At 31.0% G+C, this 20,969-nt stretch overlaps 1 pseudogene; it reads right to left on the reverse strand.

The window, feature by feature from the left end:
* The window catches only part of LOC138347950 (uncharacterized), a 43,588-nt pseudogene that overhangs the window by 11,911 nt on the left and 10,708 nt on the right, over window positions 1–20,969 (reverse strand).

Raw genomic sequence — 20,969 nt, forward strand, 5'->3', positions numbered from 1 at the left:
TACAAGATCCTGCTCGACTTTTTCCTTATTTCTTCTACAGCACCAATTCTCCTATACTCAATATTTTTCTTAAATTTAGTTCAAAATCTGATGCCCAGCATATGTACTCCAGAACCTAACGCAATAAAACTCAACGTAAAGATCTCCGAAGCTCCATAATTCAACAAAATTCAAGAACAACATAAGTTCAAGAATACATGTCAAGAACATCACATTTCAAATTTTTTTAAGAGGAATTACGCTGAACTACAAATTCTTGGCTCGCGGGTGAACGAATACAATGCTATTAAACACTCACATGCCTTGTAGGAACTTGGCAAATCCACAATCAAAATCGATCGTTATTGGTGACTATTGCTTTTCCTATACTCTTTTCTCTTGCGTTCTTTCTCAAAAATCCCTTACTCTCTTTTTCAAAACCATAGACTTAACTAACTTAGTTTTGACCCCAATTAATTTACTAAAAATGGATCTAATTAGTTGGGTAAGGAAAGGATCAAACTACTCTTCTAAAATTCGGATTGGCCAATTCCTTAATTGAATAACCCAATTTCCTAAGGGCATAACTTACTAATACGAACTCAAAATAGTATTAAATCAACGGCGTTGGGAAAATCCTTCCAACCATTGTTGGAAATACAGCTAACTCATTTGGTGCTAGAAGTTATGACCGCTTGAAGTTGACAAAAGCTCAATTTTTCCTAACATTAGCAAATTTCTACATTTTTAATTATTTCCAAAAATTATTAATTCAAATTCTAAGCTTCTTCCTTGCTATTTCAAGTTACGAGAAGTTAAATGATTCAACAAAATAGTGAAGGGCAACATATGACTACCAACAAAAGACTAGATTCTCAAAAGAGCTATTTAGTGATAAAATATCTGAAAAACTCTAAAATTTACAAGACAAATCAATGAAAGTCGATTAAAATCTCCTAAAGAAGCAACAATTTTTTTATTACTTCAATAACATGGTGGGAAAATTCTAGACGAAGATGCAAAATATAAAATGAGAAAATTCTCAGCACACATGGAACATGTATCAATCAAAATGGATAAATTTTATTTCTAAGAGATATGGGATCATAAAAGTACACATAAAATAAACTAAATATAAAGTCACAAACGCGATCTTAAGTGTCAAAGAGTATGCAATTTCCTAATAAATAAAGCATTCTCAAGAAAATACTACTCAAAAATTAGGCCTAAATAATAATTATCACATTACACAAAAGAGTCTTTTCTTTTCTCCCAAAAATAAATTAAAAGACACTCAATTTAAAGGGACTATCCTATGAAATAGAATGAAAAACAAAATCAAAGAACTCTAACCTAAAAACTAAAAGAATCGATTAAACAGTAAAAACTAGGAATTCATTTTTTTCACTCAACACATAAAAAAAATGTTATGTCCCCAAAGTATCAAATTATATTTTTATGTCAATAGATGAATGAAGTGTTTGAAAATCTATAATATTGTGATGATTCTCGGGAGTACTTTGGATTTTTGTTTTAGGAGAACATGATTTTCTTTTATGTTTTGTTAATGGATTTTATTCTCTGGGCTAATCATCAAGATTTGATTTTATTTGTTATTAATGTACATATTTAGAAAAAAATTACACTAACAAGTGTCATATCTGCATTTTAGTTTTGATCATTTGAATTAAACAAGAGAAGTTTCTTCAATATATAGTGAAGTGGGTCTATGGTATTTCAATTTCAAGAAACTCATCTGCTACAAGTTGCAACGAAGAGGGGCAAGAAGATTTTTCACAATGAAGAACTTGTAGAAGATTGGTACTTTCAAAATAAAAATGTAGGAGAGCTCATGATTTGTGACTATGGACAAATCCTTTTGCTAAAAAATCAATTTTATTTATGGTATATTTAATCCATGTTTCTAGTTTATTCGTCAAATATACAAAGAAAAAAATATTCATGAAACAGACAAAAAAAATAAAGCTAGATGATTAGCCCGAAGTATAAAATACATATTAACAAAGCATTACAGAAAGGCATGTTTTTCTTAACAAAAAATTCTGAAAAAATAACAAGAATTATAACAAAATATAGATTTTCAAAAACTTCTAGCACACATTGACTTAAAACATGAATGTCATTTTGATTAATTGAAATATGTTATACAAATCAAAACAATAAAAACAATGAGCATCATTAGTCAAACCTAGATGGAGATCGTTACCTTCTATAATTGAATGTTGAAAATATTTTCTTAGTGATAACATGAACCATAAAAGAGAGAATTGGTTGTAATGAAGAAAAGAGAGAATTAGGGGCCGCGTAATGAAAAAAGAGAGGATTGTTGAGTTTGTGTCATTAATTCATAAGTAGCTGATCGATACAAAAAGTATAACTTTGTTCAATTGAGCTCTTCTATTTAAAAAAACTTAATAGAAAAATCATTCTATTTAAATTACACTCAATACTCTCTTTTTTCATTACCCCCAATTATCTTCCTTTTTTTTCATTACCCCCAATTCTCTTTTCTATGGTTGAAATATTTCTTGAAAAGAAATTCATTTTCCTATTGAAGAATGTAGGGATTTGAGTCTCAATGGGACCTGTAATGCTGATACGTTTTTCTTGTTTTTAATATGATATCCTACAGTTGATCCAAATAACATTTATAAATTTTTAGGTCAATGGATGCTAGAAGTGTTTGAAAATCTATATTTTTATATGATTGTTAAGAGTTCTTCAGAATTTTGGGTCAAGAGAATCTGTTTTCTATATTAGATTTTCTCTGTTTGTTAATCTATATATTTTGTGCTATTTTCTCTAAAACAAAAAAATTACACTAATAATTATCATATTTGCATTTTAGTTTTGATCATTTAAATTGAACATAAGATTTTTTCTTGATTATAGTGAACTCGTCTTTCATAATTTAATTTGAAGAAACTCATTACTACATATTGCGACGAAAATGGTCAAAAAATATTTAACCAAAAAAAATCCTGCTGAAGATTGGAGTTTTCAATTTAAAGATGGAGAAGAGCTCATGATTTGTGAGTATGAGCAAGTCCTTTTGCTAGGAAAATAAATTTTGTAGTTGGTATATCTGATGAAATATACTATAACATGGTTATCATAAAAATGTTTCTAAAATGAAAACCATGTTTCTAGTTTATTCATCAATTATAACAAAAAATATAATTATTTTTTTTGCAAAATGACTTGACCATAGTCACAAATTATGAGCCTCTCCTTCATCTTTACATTCAAAGCATCAAACTTCTACAAGTTCTTCTTTTTTGAAAATCTTATTGCTCCTCTCCTTTGTACTTTGTAGGAGATGAGTCTCTTTAAATTGAATTACCTATTATTGACATCTCTATAATCAAGAAAATTTTCATTGTTAGTTAAGAAAATAAAATATAAAATGCAAATATGACAATTATCGATTTAATTTTTTCCCTTTTGGAAAAAATAGTAGAAAAATATATTCATTGTACAGAATAAGAAAATAAAAGCTTGATTATTAATAAAAAAAGAATAAAGTACCCATTAAAAAAGCACAACAGAAAAAAATATTTTGTTAACACAACATTCTGAAGAAATAACAATAATCATAACAAATTATAGATTTTAAAACACTTCTAGCACCCATTAACCAAAAACATAAATTTCATTCTGAATAATCGAAATATGTCATACAAAATCAAAACAAAAAATGTAGCATCATTAGTCCAACCTAGACGAAAATCGTTACCTTCTATAACAGAAAGTTTAATTTTTTTAAGTGATAACATGAACCATATAAGAGAGATTTGGTGGTAATGAAGAAAAGAGAGAATTACGGGTCGTGTAACGAAAAAAGAGAGGATTTTTTAGTGTGTGTCAACAATTCATAAGTAACTGATTGTTTTATCCAAGAAAAGATTCAGCCAATCAAAAAGTATAACTTTGTTCAATCAGACTCTTCTATGAAAAAAACCTTAATAGAAAAATCATTCTATTTTCTTTACAGACAATTCTCTGTTATTTCGTTACACCCGATTCTCTTCTTTTTTTCAATGCACCCAATTTTCTTTTGTATGGTTGATATTATTGCTGGAAATAAAAATTCATCTTTCTATTGAAAATTGTAGGGATTTGCGTCTATGTTTGACCAGTAATAATGATGTTTTTATTGTTTTATTTTTTTATGATATCTTTCAGTTGATCAAAAAGACATTCATAATTTTTTAGTTCAGTGGGTTCTAGAAGTGTTTGAAATCTACAATTTTCTTTATGATTGTTGGGATTTCATTAGATTGTTTTGTTATGAAACCCTGCTTCACAAATTGTGTTTATTTAATGAGTAGTTTAATCTCTGGTCTATTCATCTAGCTTTGATTTTCTTTGTTTGTAAATTTATATATATTTTTCTGCAATTTTATCTAGAATGAAAACAATTACACTAATAATTATCAAATCTGCATTTTAAATTTTGAGCAAATGAAGTGAATATTATTTTTCTTGATTATATTGAACTGGTATTTGGTAATTCAATTTCAAGAAAGTCATTACTAAAAATTCCGACGAAGAGGGTCAAAAAGATTTTCAACAAAGAAGACCTTGTTCAAGATTGAGTTTTTCAATGTAAAGATGGGAGATAACTCATGAGTTGTAACTATGAGCAAGTCATTTAGCTAAGAAAATGAATTTCATATTTGGTATATTTGATGAAATAAACTAGTAACATGTTTGAAAAATGACAACCATTTTTCTAGTTTATTTCATCAACTATAAAGAAAAAATTATTTTTTTAGCAAAATGACTTGCACATAGTCACAAATCATGAACTCTCCTCTTTCTTTACATATAAAACACCAATCTTCTACAAGTTCTTTTTGTTGCAAGTCTTATTTCCTCTCTTCGTTGCACTTTATAGTAGATGAGTCTTTTGAAATGGAATTACTTCAGACTCACATAACTATAATGAACAAAGTTCTCATGGTTAGTTAAGATGATCAAAACTAAAATGTCAATATGAAAATTATTGGTTTAATTTTGTCCGTTTTAGAAAAAATAGTAGAAATATATTCACTAAACAGATAGAGAAAATCAAAGCTTGATGATTAGCTGAAAGAATAATCTACCCAATAAGCAAAGCACAACACAAAAACATGTTTTCTAAACACAAAATTGTGAACAAATAACAAGAATCATGACAAATTATAGATTTTAAAACACTTCTAGAACCCAGTGACCTAAAACATGAATGTCATTTTTATTTATTGAGATATGTCAATCAAACCAAACAATAAGAAAATCAACATCATTAGTCCAACCTGGGCGGAAATCGCTGCTTTCTATAATAGAAAGTTAACATTTTTGTTTAGTGATAACATGAACCATAGAAGAATAAAATTGTGGTAATGAAGAAAAGAGAGAATTGGAGGCCAGGTAATGAAAAAAGAGAGGATTGTTGAGTGTTTGACAACAATTCATAAGTAACTGATTGTTGTATCCAAGAAAAGATTCCTCCAATCAAAATGTATAACTTCGTTCAATTGAACTCTTCTATGAAAAAAAACCTTAATTAAAAATCTTTCTATTTTCATTACTGTCAATTCTCTGTTATTTCGTTACCCCCAATTCTTTTTTATTACCCTCAATTCACTTTTCTATTAAGATGTTATTGCTAGAAATAAAAATCCAGCTTTCTATTGAAGAATGTATGGATTTGCGTCTATGTTGGACCAGTAATGTTGATGTTTTTCATGTTTTATTTTGTATGATATCTTTCGGTTGATCCAAAAGACATTCATAATTTTTTAGTTCAATGGGTTCTTAAGTGTTTGAAATCTATAATTTTTTTTATGATTGTTCGGAGTTCTTTAGATTTTTTTGTTAAGAAAACCTGCTTTTCAATTGTGTTTGTTTAATGAGTAGTTTAATCTCTGGGCTATTCATCTAGCATTGATTTTCTTTGTTTGTTAATCTATATATATTTTTTTGCTATTTTTTCAAAAATGAAAACAATTACACTAATAATTATCAAATCTTCATTTTAATTTTGAGCATCTGAAGTGAATATGAATTTTCTTGATTATATTGAACTTGTATTTGGTAATTCAATTTCAAGAAAGTCATTACTAAAAAATGCGACGAAGAGGGTCAAAAAGATTTTCAACAAAGAAGAGCTTGCTGAAGATTGGTTTTTTCAATGTAAAGATGGGAGATAGCTCATGATCTGTTACTATGAGCAAGTTATTTAGCTAAGAAAATCAATTTCATATTTGGTATATTTGACTAAATAAACTAGTAACATGTTTCTAAAATGACAACCATGTTTCTAAAAAGACAACCATAGGTACTTTAGTACTTTCCATAGGTACCTAAATTTATTGAATTAAGTATTCAATTAATTAATATAAAGTCAAAATATTGACCAAAACCATAGTCAACACCAATTTCTAGATTTGACTAAGTGTTACGTTTTCCTATCTTTAATAAACTTAGGAGGGGCTTTTTGGTAATTCAAGATCTGTTTTTAAACCTAAAATCACGTTCAAACTCATAGGAAAAAAATGACGCAAAACAATAAGCAAGCGAGGGAAAGAAAAACGGAAAATTCCATTGATTCTCCTAGCCGATTTCATTGTTTCTCAAAGTTTTCGTTCAAGATGGTCTTCATTGATTAAGTTCTACTTAAGGTATCGGTTTCTCTCCTACACTTCTTTATCCAAGGTAACATTATTTTGAATAATTCAAAGATCTTGTAAACTAGGTTATTTCCCATAATTCTTGTCGAACTCATTCCTTAGTACCCTTGTTACAATTTCAATGTTGAATAGGTTAGAAATCATGTTATTGGTACATGGTTCTGGCTGATCTTAATGTGTATGTTTTTTTATTAAAAAATGATTGAATTAACCTATTAATTGGACTCGTTTGATTCTATGTTTTATTATGCGAATTGAAAGAATGATACTATGTTAAAGATATGTCCAAAAATGTTATGTGTGAAGATGTTACAGTCTGTTGTGCATACTTGATGTTAATATGACGTCATGAAGATATTAAATTCATCAAATGTCAATATGATGCAATCCATTACGACTTAAATTTTTTTCTCTAAAGTCATTAACTAAAATTTTCTTAACAGGGCCATTATGAAATCATATCCTAAATGAATTGGCTATCTCGTTCCAATAAATGGCTTGCAACACATTGTCTAAAAGTGATGTATGTAAATGGCTATTATATTATGTTAAATAATTAAAAGATTGGCTAATGTATAATGTTTAAAAACATAAGTATGTTTCACATGAAAATTGGATTATGCCAACAATTATGGTTATGAAATCTATACACAATTGTTTATGCCAATGCTAATCGTATGCCAGTAATATGGCTAACAATCATTGTCTAAAAGTGATGTATGTTAATGGTTATAATATTATGTTAAATAATTAAAAGATTGGATAATTTAAAATGTATAAAAACTTAAGCATGTTGCACATGAAAATTGGCTTTTGCTAACAAATATGGTTGTGAAATCTATGCTCAATAGTTTATGACAATACTAATCTTATGCCAATAAAATGGTTTACAATACATTTTCTAAAATTGACGTATTTTAATGGCTATAATAGTATGTTAAATACCTAAAATATTGGCTAATGTATAATGTATAAAACCTTAAGCATGTTGCACATGAAAATTGGTTTATGCTAACAAATATGGTAATGAAATGTACGCCCATTTTTTTATGCCAATAATAATAGTATGCCAATAAAATGACTAACAATACATTTTCTAAAAGCGATGCATGTAAATGGATATAATATTATGCTTAATAATAAAAAGATTGGCTAATTCTTCATACATATTAATATGAACATACTTAAAACTGACATATGCCAACAAAAATGGATATGTAGTTTAATATTAAAAAGTTGATCCCAATATTAATCATATGCCAACCTTGTGTAGTTATAATATCAAATGATAATATAAGAACTTCCAAATTAATTCAATGAACCCATAATCAAGGGCATGCCACACGTTGGTACAACTCCCAACATGCTCTAAAAGAATGACATGGGAACACATGAAACTCATTGAATGAAGTTTTCATCGTCCATAAATGGTGACATGAAGCTACTACACTAAACTAAGTAAGTAATGTGAGTTATAACATAATTAAAGGGGTCTAAATTAAGTATGTGACCAGAATGGTGTGTTAAAGGAAGTGATACAAGACTTACTTACACCTAAGCTGCTATGTTAAAAGAATATTCACGAATAAAGGTGTTAGAATGTGTGAGATTAGTCACATTAACACCAAAGGATGATATGTAAGGACAATTCACATTTCATCAATGTAAAGTAAGGATGATATGTAAGGACAATTCACATTTCGTTAATGTAAAGTAAGGATGTTATGTAAGGACAATTCACATTTCATCAATGTAAAGTAAGGATAACAAGTCATCAAAAGAATTGTAAATCTAAATCTAGATTCAAGACTCCATAATGCTAAATTCAACACTAGAAGATAAAGATGAAATGAACATTCACGTAATGAGGTGAGTAATTATATTAATCTATAATGCTAAAGAAAATGGTGACAACATGATAAGAGGATAACGTGAAAGATGAGAGCAATCTCAAATGACCCTAAGTAAATGTTACCCAAACGTACTCACCTATGAGAGTGTAAAGTTATTGAAGAGATCAGTCTCTCTGTACACTCAAATTGAAGTATTGAGACTAATGTATACTTAATACTAAAGATGAGATGTGAAATCATCTGGAGCTATGATGTCCTTATAATAGAAACCAGCTTCCATGATGCATGAGTTGGATGAAATTGAACTTTATACTGAGCACCAATAGGGTAGCGATGATCGGTGATGCCTTCTTTCGGGAAAGGCAGAGGTTCGCGTATCCCTTTTGGGATCAAGTATGCTCTGTCACGTCTAGGGGGTTCTCTCGGGGCGTGACATATACATATTGTCACGTATAGGGTATACATTGGGTCATTAAAAACATTGTATTCAAATCACAAGGTTTAGAAAAGTCTTAGGATGTTTGATAAGGCACTTTGAGTAGAGTAGTGTACCTGAGTTTCAAGCGCTCCATATTTAAGAATAGGTAGCTATAACATCTTGTGGTTGGTGAGGGTCGATAGTTATTTGGAAATGAAGGATGTCAGGTCAACTTTAAATGTTCATATTTTTTTCGTAGAAAATGAATTAGGTGGTCAATGAGTTTCCAAATTAAAGATAATTGAATCCTCTCTCTTATGCCACTGAGTTTGCTAAAATCAAAGCTTAGATTAAAAGTTTAAGCTCGTTTCAAAAGAGCCATCTTGCGAAGGGCACCTCTTCAACCTTAAGTTTTGGTTGTTTTTGTCTTTTTCCCTATGCAGGATCACTAAATTCCAAGCACTTACACATACTTTGTGCTACATTTCATGATGTAGGTTAAAGCACTTAGCATCCAAATCATTCTTAGATAAATTCTCTATTCCATTTAGTAGCGTCATTTGTGAGTCCTCATGCTTGTAGGCAAATAGACATGCTTTCTTTCTTAGTCTTTATTTCTAATTTTCAGTTTTTTAGAGTTAGGTGGGGGCATGACCCAATAACTCAACTCAATAATTTGTTTATGCATAGTGGTAGATTCAACACAAGTTGTTAAGTGTTGTTTAAGTCATCCTACACTCTTATTATTATATCATATATATTCAGACTAGTTGGGTTTTCCCCAATTCAAATTTTCATTGTTTTTAGCTGCATAGTGCATGTCTTACTTAATCATTTACAGTATGCTTGATATATGTGATGCTCAGGGTTAGCTTTGGGTAACTTGTGATCTTAGGTTTCGTGTTACGTCCAAGGCGTAGCCTCAGGGCGTGACATGTTCTTTCCCCTTGAGATGGGGAGTCAAAGGTACTTGATTTCATTGACCTTCATCAAGGAAATAAGAGGGTGAAGGAGCATGATTTGAAATGCATATAGTTACCCAAATATGCTCAAACTATGGTTGGTAATTCAAGGGCAAGGATGAGTAAGTTTGTCTTGGTTGCTTAGAAGTTGGATATCAAAGAATGACTAACTATCATGCTTATTAGGAGATTGATGTATCCTATTTGATAGTTCGTTCACAATAAAATTTAAGAAGAGAAATTTAAGGAGAAAAATAGGGATTCAAAGATGGCAAGAAAGCATAATCGTAATTTCTGAGATTCAAGGTCCAGTGACTTATCGTTCCCAAAGTAATGATTCTAGTGTGAAAATGGTAACTCAGTTTGACAGTTGTGGAAAAAGTAATAGAAGTGAGTGTCGAGACGATACAAATTCATGTTTTAGTTGTGGAAAAATGGATCATGAGATAAGAGATTTTGTATTTTGATTTCTATGAATTAGAAAGATAATCATGATTGCTAAACTTTGGGATCGACAAGATTATGAGGGTTCCCCTAATCCAATGATTCATAATTCTTGACACTTTAGCTAGTAGTTGTGAATTACTTGATTTTAGGTGTATCATTGGAAAATTTGGGACACTTAATGCAACTAAGGCAAGTCATTGACTCATAGTTGAAAGATGATTGTTTCTCAAAGCGATAACCTCTGTTTATGGTTGTCACTACTTTAAATATTTGGTTCATTTGTAATAGAAGAAATGTTATTTGAAATGGTTGTTCTATGTCTAAACATACTTTGGTCGTAGGTTCGAATAGAAGGATTTTGTTGTTCGCCTAAATTAGATAACCATGGTTGAATGAAATACTTACTTCTTGGCCACTAATTATTAAACATTTGGAAGAATGTGCTCATTTAAATTGCTTCAAGGTGGTGACTTAAAAAATACAATCTTTGGGGTGTCTCAAATGTAATACGGATGGATGTAGCAAAGAAAATCTTGGTGTTAGTGCATTGGCATTTTGTATTAGGAATAATGAAGGTGATTTGGTATATGCCGAACTACAGAAAATAGGAGAAGTTTCAGCAATTGCAGCAGAAATAAGAGCAGTTAAACAAGGTCTGGATGACTGCGTTCAAAAGGGTTGTCTAGCATTAACTATAGAAACTTATTCATTGATTACAAAGGACATCCTGGATTGGGTTTGTGAGGTTCCTTTGATTGTTTCTATTGATGTGAGGAATATAAAGTTTTCAATGCACAATATGGATGTTGAGGTGGTTCATACATTCAAAGAAGGGAATAAACTAGTTGATTTATTAAACTAATAATGTTGTCTATCTTGTAGGTATAGATATACAGAGATATATACATATACAGAAGTTACCATAACATGCATAAACCAACATTCAATTGAAAAAGAATCAAATCCCTAATTTGAGAATAATGAAAATGAAAAATAGGGGATTTACCATAGATGCACATATTACAAATTGATACGTAGGTCTATGACAGGAACAATTACAAGGTAATAATATCGAGACAATGATAATACAATGAAAAAAGAATGAAAAAAAATCACCATAAAAAATATTGTGTATTTTAAATTCTGATATGACATTAATGTTAAAATGGTTACCTCTCTCGATCTTAAATCATACATGATGGTATTAGCTTCGATGGATCTTATCCCATGTAAGATTGATGATTTACGGAGAATAATGTTCTAATATTGGTATGAATTCAAATTGAAGTCCTACCGATTCATTACAAAGAGTGATTTTTCTGTGTTAACATCATGTACAGCTTGATCCAAGATATAATGTTCACTCATCAAGTCGAAGAAGTGCTCTTGGGTGCTGAATAATGACGTCAGTGGGAGCCTTTTGACGTATAAATGATTACACTCTGAAATTGGGTGCATTGCTGATTTTAGCTGGTTTATTAAAGCCGATGCTAGTGAAGGCAGACATTAGGCCGACATGCCACTGGAAAGATGAGCCTCATCTGGTGTGATTTTTGAGGAATATCGGGCAGACCAATTTTGGGAAACATTTTCCAAATTGGTTACTTACTACTTCTTTAATTTTTAATATTTTTTTGTTATTTGTTTATTGTCAGCCACTTTTGGGTCTTAAACCATTTATTATCTTTTTGTTTTTATTAAGTAATAAGACATATGTTTGAATTAAAAAAAGTAATGATATTATTATAAATTTTATTCATGTATATATAAATGTGGGGTTGTTTTAACAAAATATAAACATGTGGGTCAATATTTGTACGAAGATTCAACGTACCCTCAAAGTCCTAGATCTACGTGCCCACATAGGTTTATAAGCCCCCTATGTTGTGCATTAGTTTTAGTGATCACGCCACAATCATGCCTCTATACTCCTGGCAAGGCATATTGGAACCTCTAGATGGGGCCTATACATCGGACTCCACATTTAACTCATATAATTAAAGTCGGTTAATATTATCTCCCGTAGTGAGACTCTTATTGCATTGACAATGTTTTTATGATTTAATTAGGATACAGTTCTGCGCGTTACAGTCATGATTAGTATTCAGTCATTGCAATGTTTAGTTTTCAGTTTTACTTCTTTACATATTATATCCTTGTTTATATTATATTATTGCTGATTTATATATTGTTCAACTTATATATTTTATTTAACTTAGAATAACTATATCCTGCATGCTCACTACATTTCTATTACTGACGCATACTTTGTGCTACATCATTTCATGATGTAGGTTTCGGCACTTAACATCCATATCACGCTTAGATGGATTCTTGATTAGACTTTTGCAGCTTCAATTGTGATTCCTCATACTTCAAGGTTAATTTAAATGCTTTATCTCTTAACCTTTCTTTCTTCTTATTGTCACTACTAAAAGCTACCTCCTGGACATGGACATGAGACCTAGGATTATGAGTGACCCTAAGCTAACCCTGTTGGCATGTCATGATCAAACTAAAGTAAACTGAACCAATAAATACTAAGCGGAAACCAATCATGATATTATCCGAAATGATGGGGAATACCCATATACTACATCTGAATATATGAAAACTCATAGTTTGAAATACAATAGAAAAGTCATAGCATTAGAGATGAAACTAACAATGTCTGAAATAAGTCTCTTAACATACTAAAATTGTTGAGACCTGTCCCAAGCAAAATCTAAAAAAAAATTGAAACCAAAACTAAAAGTAAAAGCAAGAAAATGATCATTTCAGTAATCGTGGAAGAATGAGGACTCACCATTGCATAATATAGATGCTTTCTATCTTAGTCTTTATTTCTAATTCGTAGTTTTGTTAGTGTCACTCCCCAAAGATACCCCAGAGACACATACATGGGGCCTAGGATTACAAGTGACCTCAAACTAACCTTCATGGCATATCATCAGCAAACTAATGTAAATTGAAGCAATAAATTTTGAGCGGAAGCCAATCATGAGATAATCTTAAATGATGGGAAAACCCATATACTAAATCTGAATATATGAAAACGGAGAGTTGAAATACAATTGAATAGTCAAACTCTAACACTAAAGTTGTAACTAAATATGTCTGAAATAAGCCTCTAAGTTTACTAGAAGTGTTGGGACATGACTAAAGCTCAATCTAAAGCAAATTGAACCTAAAACTAATTTAAAATCAAGAAAACAATCATGTCACTATTATTGGAAGAATGAGGACTCCCATGTGCTACTGAACTAAAGATGTGGAACCGATCTATGTGTGATATGAGTGCTGAGGACATAGACCCACAGTACGGGAATATGTAGCGCAGAGTATGCATCAATACTTGAATAGTAAGCATGTTGGATAGAGTACAACTGAATAATAATTATGATTGAACAAGAAATAAATCAATAACATAATCTGAACATGATAAATTTATTGAAAGAACTGCACATGACTAAATTGAATGGAGTGACAAAGTTTATAACATGATAAGACTGAATATTGAACTACAGTAATAACATGGTCAATAAAATGAAATTTGAATGAACTGTAAGGAATATAATCATAACTAACATAAACCCACAGAAGCTAAATGTTGAGTCCGATGTATATGCCTCAATAAGAGGACCCAATATAACTTGCCAAAAGCTATAAAGGCATGCTGGTGTGATTACTAAAATGATACGCATAGAGGTTACATACAACCTACGGGGCACGTATTTCTGAGATTAAGGTATCTGACCGTAGTCCCCTCAATATTAAGCTTCCCATATTATTAAGTAATTAACACTCTAAGACTTAAAAGTAGTAATATTAGATAGCTCAAACTGACATGCAAACTGAGAATGCAACATTTATGTAGTCATAATAATGCATTTGAAACTGGTATGCAACTAATAATAATTGACATTGCATGTGTAATTCATTAACTAAAAGAACTACATAGCTAGGGTTCTGATTTTATGCATGAAACCGACAACAACGATACTGAATTCATGATAATACGATTTAGATCATTCTAACAGCGAAGCCCAAAAATTTTAATATTCAAGAAACCCTAGGTCTAGATAACATTAAGTGAATCAATTTTTTTTTACAGAAATCTAGGACCCAATGGGTGAAAGAAACCCACCACTTTGAACTAGCGTTGGTCAACCTCTTTCTCCTCTTACACTCAAATTTTCTTTGTTTTGATGAATAATCTAACTTAGGTAAGTTCTATTATAATTTAAGGATAAATTTACAAAAAATATTTACATTATAGTTTAACTGACATAGATTAAATGTTTAACACATCAGGAAATTACCAAAAAACCCTAACTTAACTACTATCGGGGTCACTAATGGATGGGACATACGGACTTTCGATTGATTGATAGTTGTAGCTTGTTAATCGTCAGTCATGACTGGTGTTTTGACTAAGGGTGTTGATCCATTGACAGGGCCATGGTCCATGGGTCCAACCATTGGTCGAAACTTCAACAATTTCCTAGGGGGCTTTATCGGAAGGTTGCAGATGCGAGTCACAGACCACGAGCATGGGTCGTGGGTCACCCTTAAATACATGGATGGAAACCGTGCATTGCACCTGCAGATTCTGGAAATCCACATTGAGTCTATATTTGATTACCTGGTTACAATTAGGATTAGCTGGAGGCATATACAATTATTTCAATTCAGTAGAGACTTTGCAGACATAGTAGTAGATTCAACTCGAGTTTTAAAGTGTTGTTTCAATCATCACTAAAGTGTATGATTATATCAAATATATTCATACTAGTTGGGTTTTTCCCTAGTTCAGATATCCACTGGATTTAGCTTCCACATAGTACATGTCATACTTAGTCATTTTCATGATGCCTTATTTATTCAAGACTCAGGGTCATCTTGGGGTCACTCGTGATCTTGTGTTATGTCTAGGGGTGTTTTATTAGGTGTATTTATCTCCCTAAGTTGTCAATATTTTACCATAAGTTTGTTTAAGTAATGAATAATCTTGAGTCTATTATCATGATTTTATTATACTTGCAATGATTATGACCTAAACATGTAATTAAAAGATTCAGGAACTTTCAAGAATCTTGGAGTCGAATTGAAGAAAATAGATACAAAGGCGTACGAAAAACAGACGAAAAATAGACTAAGTATGGAATCACCTAGGCACGACTTATTGAGAGACGCGTCGCGCCAGGACTGAAAGGTTAGATTCGATTTCTTGTGACTCTTCTAGTCGTTACATGCCAAGGTGGGAAGTTATGATGCACATGAATGTTGCTCTGCTAGGCGCGACGCTCCAAGGAGGAGACTTCAGAGGCGACAAGTTACGCCCGAACGAACAACTTGCTTGGTTATGAAACAGGATGAAATATAAATGCCCGCAATTATTCTATATCCTTCCTCAACGATGTAATTAGTATCTAAATGGAGTAGGCGACTAGAGGTGCTAACCCGATTCATACAATTAATCATGTAAACCAAGTAATTTGATAACTAAAACAAGTTCTAAGCAAAGAATATAATACATGAGATTTGTTGCATGTTGTAGCGCTGGAATTATCTTTTACTTGCTTGAAACATCATCTTGAACTCATTCAATCATGGTTACCTTTATTTATGCATAAATAGTTGAATTTAACAATCATCAAATTTTCAATAAGAAGTGTAAATGGTCGAAGTCGATTTACAAAACTAAACTAGAGTAGAGGTCGATCCCACAAAAAATTTCTTGAAAGATAAGGTTTCGTTGACACGTTTAATCGAATCTTGTTATTATCGCCAAAAAAAATAATAACGGAAAGTAAATTGGCTTTAGTTGAAATTTTATATGTGCCAAAAGATGCAATCGATCTCCTGATTAATGACTAACACACTATTTCATTGTAAAATTGATTCCATTGATTAAGTGAAATAGACATCTTGTTCACCATAAATTTAGTTTTAGTGTTCTTCCGTAATTTAGTTTTAGGTTATTCGATACTTACAAAAATCATTGTGACTTATTTTCATCTGATACTTCTCGTGTCTAATCAGACACCTTTAACTCACTTCTTCTCATCCTTAGGTTTGTACTAACATTGATCCTTGCATCCAATGGTTCTTGGTGAAAGTAATTTTCTCTCAAACTAAAACATCAATTCCAATTCATTAGTTTAGGTTAAAAATTTTGTAACTGATATTTTTGTCTTAAACAAATGCCATATAAAAGCTCAATCTAATGCGTGCACTCATCAAATTCTATAGATAATAAAATCTAAAACTACATATTATAAACACTAAATGCCTTTAACTCATTTTATGAAATTACAGTTATAACTACATCATGGATCCCACAACCTCAGACGTGGTGTTTAGCCTCTCATGGTTTCACAAAAACAAACAACAATAAATAATAAATACATGATATGAATACATAGGAGAATAATAAGAAAACCAACAGTCACTTAAAATAATTTGTAAACTTGAAACTTAATTCAACATCCAAAATTGAATATCACAAACTGATGATAATTGAAACATGTCAGTTAGTCAAGCAAAGATAAGATAAACACATGAAAAACGCCCTAATATATTCAGAATAATCATTTAAAATAGAGTCCTACTCGAAGTAGGAATGTAATGTCGTGCCCTGCACGAACAGCTCTATGACCTGTTAAGGGCTTCATAATCTGTTAATCCTTCTATGGTTTTTACGTAGAATTTCCTAACTTGGGTCGTCCATGCTTGCACTCTGGAAATTGCACCATGGACAACACCACAGAAAGTTAAAGAAATCACGGTCTGTTTGAGTGTCTGTGGTCTTCACTTGGAATTCCCCAACTTGTGTATTCAATGCAACCATACAGGAAATGGCATCATGGACAAGACCACGGACCGTTAAAGAGACCACAGTGTGTTTGGGTGTTCATGATCTTCACTTGGTTAAATCCCATTTCCACTCGTTGACTCCTAGCCATTGGTTCACCTTTTACAGACCATGTCACAATCCTTCTTGATTCCCACGGCACATATAGGCATCTGGGATCTTTACATGAATTATCAAAAAACTTCCCTAAACTACAAACCTTTGCATATCAACTACGAGCACTCTCACGGCTCGTTAGAAGGACCAAACCTTCAAGGGATCCGTGGTCTTCTATTTGGACATCAATTTCTCAGATCCCGACCTGCATTTTCTTCTTTTCTTCTCTTTTACGACAACAATTTTTCACCTACACAAACACCACCAAACACATCAGATCCAAATAAACACGCCTTATTTTAGTAATAACTTTCAGTATTCAAGTGTCAAATGTGCCAATTTTACTTGTTACATAAACACCCTCAATTTAGAACCATTACTTGTCCTCAAGTGATGAGAAATCATTAAAATCAACCCTCAATTCATTAACAAACTTTTGGCACTACACAACAACTATTTCAAAACACTATTTGTAGCCCAAAGCCTTGAATCTAACATGCAAGGATCAGCATATGTCATCTCATTACTCAAAGACAATCATGCTTATACCTGTGAATTACCAGCTCTTACAATCTACTTTAAAATGCAAACAGTGAGTCCTCACACCAAATAAGTCCCTCAGTCATGATAGTTGGGACTGAGTACTATGCTCCTGCTCTCAATGAACTTGTAACACTAATAACAAACTATCATAGGCTTGCCCATGGTTTGTACACTATCTTTCAATACCTGGAATAGGGTCACAGTAAGACTTTATTGGCTTGTAATATAGGCTCAGGCTAGGGAATGGATATTTAGTTTCGTAAGTGAATAGTACCTTGGTTTTCCAAAGTTTAGTTTTTGCATAACTCTTCTCTGAGTGACTCACTCTTTTTCTTTACTTGGAAAATTTCCCGCGCTTCTCACGCGATTGAACTATTTTATTAGGCCTGCATTTAATAATTTGATAATATTTGTAGTTTTTATATTTAATTGTAAACAACTTTTATCTTAAGGGAAAGTGTTTCCCCGAAATGTTAAATTGTTACATTTAAAGAAAGAAATTATCTTTGTCATACATAAACTATGAGTCATACATAGATTTTAAGTATGAGAAAGAACTCTAAGAAAATCTCACTGGAAATAGTTGGTAAGATGTCATGAAAATTTTTAAATTCTAAGAAGTCATAATGAACTATATTAGAAGTTGAAAAAGAGACCAGAAAATGTTGAACAATAACACTCCAAAGTAAAGTGGAACATGAAATCCATACAAGATCATAATTAACTAAATTCAAATGGACGATCTTTGACTCCTTTTTTATGAACCTCAATCAATCTCTTTTTTAATTAATTTATGCCATATAAAGTATATGCTAAAAATGACAAAAAATTGTTATTATCATAAATATTTTTTTTTGTCATTGTCTCAAAATAGTAATTACTACCTCCGTTTGAAAAAAAATGACCATATTATCTTTTCATTCTATTTGAAAAACAATGACCCCTTCTCTTTTTTTGCAACACTTTGACTTTAACTTTCCACGTGACATGTTTAAGACTACAAGATTAAAGGGAATTTTGGTACATTTTACATAACATTAATTTATAACCAAAACATATAAAAGTCTTCTTTGTTTTCTTAAACTCCGTTCCATGTTAAACTAGGTCATTCTTTTTTAAACGGATGGAGTACTACTTTTAAGGTTTCATATCACCGGCCCAAACTTATTTGGATTAAAAGATAGTTATTGTTATAGTTATAGTATACAGTTACAAAAAAATAATGCAATTGTCAACCAAGTAGTAGTTAGCATCTGAATGTTCACAATGGGATATACTAAACCAGAATTTTGAGATATGACATATTAGAATCTGACAACGTAATTTTGTGAGCACTTGAGCACAAAAATATTAAAAAATAGTAATAAATACAACCTTAATTTCAAAACAATTAAGAAAAAAAGGCACATGCTTAATATATTTTACAAAAAGAAAGTCTTTCGGGTAGTAACTAAGTTTACTGTTCACAAATTTAAGTGAAAGAAGCTTGAAAGAGTTATTACTTCTTTATCAAAAATTAAAAATTTTATCAAAAGAATGAGTTATCACTACAACAAAAATGATTTTTAATTATAACTAATTGCTTAATTATCATTAAATATGTATAATCAGAGGCAATCGGTACATTCTTTAAATGTCCATAAAGTCTATAACAATATTGAATTCAACGGCAAATTAAATAATGTTGTTAAAGGTTGTAGAAATCTTTGTGAATATGCATATTTATTGCCGATAGAAATTATTTTTGTCATAGTGTAATTTGGACGCTTGTTAGTTTTACGCAAACTTGATCTCTTATTATGCTGAAAATAGAAGAGAAGAAGTATGACAAATTAGTTAACGTGCACTAAAAGATGTGGACAAATTGTATCTATACAAATATTCTAGAAATAGTATAATAGCATACAAAATATTTGTACCTAAGAAAAAACAATCAAAATAATATACTAAATGTGGCAAGCAAGAGAGGAATCATTTTGGTTCATTTAACAAACCTCATCATTGGTTCCGTATTAGTTATCAAATATTTATTGTTGTGTGCTACCAAATATAGCACAACCCACAAACAATTTTCCCAAAAGTACATGACGAAACCCTGTAAAACGGGACAAAAAAGAATATAAATTTTCAATCTTCCTTACTGGAATTTTGAAGATAATCCAAAAAAATTCAAAAAAATAGAAACAAAGATGTTGCAATAAATACATGAATCACTATGATTTTAGTAAGAAAAATTGAGCTTCAGGAAATAGGTAGAAGAAAATTTGAGAAATAAAATAAACTTTATAAGAAGCGTAATTACTGTAATTGAAGTTGAAAAACCACATAAAATAATAATGACTGAAATAAAAGATTTGTTTAATAAAGAAACAAATGTAATGCATTCAACCATTAGCCATTTAAATAGTGTTATGAGTTGTACACCAAGAGGTCCAAATGTCGTAATGCCACATTGCAATTGAAATCAATGTGCTTTGCTTTTATGCAGAGGCCTGTGGAAAGCGACAAAAGATAAGATCAATTTCCAATCATCCTTGCTGACACTTTCACATATTTAAAAAAAGGTCACCAAAATAGGAAATTTTTTTATCATACTTAGATGAATCACTATGACTTATTCTAAAGATAAAATCCATGAAAACTTTCAAGAGTTATCGATTCATGTTTTTGAATTTTACTACCCTATTGTCACGAAAAAACCCTACAAATTATACTAGCAAAAGTTCCGCTATTTATAAATAACATAGGGTAGTGTAAACAAATATTTATTGTGCCTTATCAGAAAGGTCACAACTCTTTGGTAAAGTCACAACTTTTCATGGAAAGAGAACGCTAGTTTCGGAAATAAATAAATTTAAAAGGGAATTATGGTTTCTGGTGTCACCACATAGGTGGGATTAATGTTCTCTTTCTATAAATACTAGGTAAACTAACTGCGTTTCGTGCGAGAGTAAACTACCTCTATTAACTTACATCTCTTTTGATTTTAATGAAATAACGTATGACCATTTGAATTAACGTCACAAAAAGTCCTTCAAAATCGTGTATGGTACTAATTTGCATTGTCGAAAGACATTCTGACTTGTTTTGGTTTTG

Source organism: Solanum lycopersicum, chromosome 4, assembly GCF_036512215.1.
Source record: "Solanum lycopersicum chromosome 4, SLM_r2.1".
NCBI classification, from domain to species: Eukaryota; Viridiplantae; Streptophyta; class Magnoliopsida; order Solanales; family Solanaceae; genus Solanum; species Solanum lycopersicum.